Genomic DNA, 2,890 nt, shown 5'->3' with positions numbered 1-2,890 from the left:
GACTTAGGAAATTCACCAAATTCGGCCTGAACTTAGAGGAGAGTCCCCGCTCGAAGGCGTGGAAGTCGGCAGAATCGCCGGGTCAAATCCGACTGAGCTACCCGGCCCCGAAGCCTCAATGTCGGTAAGAGCTGTCAGGTTCACTCCCATCCCCGTTTGGACCACTTCCCGACTCGGGAAATTCACCAAATTCGGCCTGAACTTAGACAACAGTCCCCCCTCGAAGCCGTGGCAGTCGCTAGAACCGCTGGATCAAATCCGGTTGAGCTACCCGGCTTGGAAGCCCCAAAGTCGGTATGAGCTGTCAGGTTCACTCCCATCCCCGTTTGGACCACTTCCCGACTTAGGAAAATCACCAAATTCGGCCTGAACTCAGAGGGCAGGCCCCCCTCGAAGGCCAGGCATTCGGCAGAACCGCCGGGTCAAATCCGACTGTGCTACCCGGCCCCAAAGCCTCAAAGTTGGTATGAGCAGTTAGGTTCACTCCCAAACCCGTTGGGACCACTTCCCGACTTAGGAAATTCACCAAATCCGGCCTGAACTTAGACAACAGTCCCCCCTCGAAGGCGTGACAGTCGGTAGAACCGCCGGGTCAAATCCGGCTGAGCTACCCGATTTGGAAGCCTTCAACACAAAACCCATCCGGCAATGCCACTCAAAAAGGGCCCAAATTCAGAAACACCCCCTTCAATAGGTACCACTTCCTCGGAGACACTACCGGGACACGCTCCCCTCGGCGAAAATTAAGCCCCCACCACTAACTGAAGCCAACCGCAGCCCCAACTTCAACGGAGAAATCAGTAACCAATTCAAAAATGCACTTGGTTACTGATTTGTACTGCTTCAAAAATATTCTAAGTGTCGCTGGTTACTGATTTGTACTGCTCCAAAAATATTCTAAGTGTCACTGGTTACTGATTTGTACTGACTCAAAAATATTCTAAGTGTCGCTGGTTACTGATTTGTACTGACTGAAAAATATTCTAAGTGTCGCTGGTTACTGATTTGTACTGACTCAAAAATATTCTAAGTGTCAGTGGTTACTGATTTGTACTGCTCCAAAAATATTCTAAGTGTCGCTGGTTACTGATTTGTAATGCTCCAAAAATATTCTAAGTGTCGCTGGTTACTGATTTGTACTGCTTCAAAAATATTCTAAGTGTCAGCGGTTACTGATTTGTACTGCTTCAAAAATATTCTAAGTGTCGCTGGTTACTGATTTGTACTGCTTCAAAAATATTCTAAGTGTCAGTGGTTACTGATTTGTACTGCGTCAAAAATATTCTAAGTGTCGCTGGTTACTGATTTGTACTGCTCCAAAAATATTCTAAGTGTCGCTGGTTACTGATTTGTACTGCTTCAAAAATATTCTAAGTGTCGCTGGTTACTGATTTGTACTGCTTCAAAAATATTCTAAGTGTCAGTGGTTACTGATTTGTACTGCTTCAAAAATATTCTAAGTGTCGCTGGTTACTGATTTGTACTGCTTCAAAAATATTCTAAGTGTCAGTGGTTACTGATTTGTACTGCTTCAAAAATATTCTAAGTGTCGCTGGTTACTGATTTGTACTGCTTCAAAAATATTCTAAGTGTCAGTGGTTACTGATTTGTACTGCTCCAAAAATATTCTAAGTGTCGCTGGTTACTGATTTGTACTGCTTCAAAAATATTCTAAGTGTCAGTGGTTACTGATTTGTACTGCTCCAAAAATATTCTAAGTGTCGCTGGTTACTGATTTGTACTGCTTCAAAAATATTCTAAGTGTCAGCGGTTACTGATTTGTACTGCTTCAAAAATATTCTAAGTGTCAGTGGTTACTGATTTGTACTGCTTCAAAAATATTCTAAGTGTCGCTGGTTACTGATTTGTACTGCTTCAAAAATATTCTAAGTGTCTGTGGTTACTGATTTGTACTGCTCCAAAAATATTCTAAGTGTCGCTGGTTACTGATTTGTACTGCTTCAAAAATATTCTAAGTGTCAGTGGTTACTGATTTGTACTGCTTCAAAAATATTCTAAGTGTCGCTGGTTACTGATTTGTACTGCTTCAAAAATATTCTAAGTGTCAGTGGTTACTGATTTGTACTGCTTCAAAAATATTCTAAGTGTCGCTGGTTACTGATTTGTACTGCTCCAAAAATATTCTAAGTGTCGCTGGTTACTGATTTGTACTGCTTCAAAAATATTCTAAGTGTCGCTGGTTACTGATTTGTACTGCTCCAAAAATATTCTAAGTGTCGCTGGTTACTGATTTGTACTGCTTCAAAAATATTCTAAGTGTCGCTGGTTACTGATTTGTACTGCTTCAAAAATATTCTAAGTGTCAGTGGTTACTGATTTGTACTGCTTCAAAAATATTCTAAGTGTCGCTGGTTACTGATTTGTACTGACTCAAAAATATTCTAAGTGGGGCTGGTTACTGATTTGTACTGCTCCAAAAATATTCTAAGTGTCGCTGGTTACTGATTTGTACTGCTTCAAAAATATTCTAAGTGTCAGCGGTTACTGATTTGTACTGCTTCAAAAATATTCTAAGTGTCAGTGGTTACTGATTTGTACTGCTTCAAAAATATTCTAAGTGTCGCCGGTTACTGATTTGTACTGCTTCAAAAATATTCTAAGTGTCAGTGGTTACTGATTTGTACTGCTTCAAAAATATTCTAAGTGTCGCCGGTTACTGATTTGTACTGCTTCAAAAATATTCTAAGTGTCAGTGGTTACTGATTTGTACTGCTCCAAAAATATTCTAAGTGTCGCTGGTTACTGATTTGTACTGCTTCAAAAATATTCTAAGTGTCAGCGGTTACTGATTTGTACTGCTTCAAAAATATTCTAAGTGTCAGTGGTTACTGATTTGTACTGCTTCAAAAATATTCTAAGTGTCGCTGGT

Source organism: Hemiscyllium ocellatum (genome assembly GCF_020745735.1).
Source record: "Hemiscyllium ocellatum isolate sHemOce1 chromosome 15 unlocalized genomic scaffold, sHemOce1.pat.X.cur. SUPER_15_unloc_8, whole genome shotgun sequence".
NCBI lineage: Eukaryota > Metazoa > Chordata > Chondrichthyes > Orectolobiformes > Hemiscylliidae > Hemiscyllium > Hemiscyllium ocellatum.
This window is presented reverse-complemented; position numbering follows the sequence as displayed.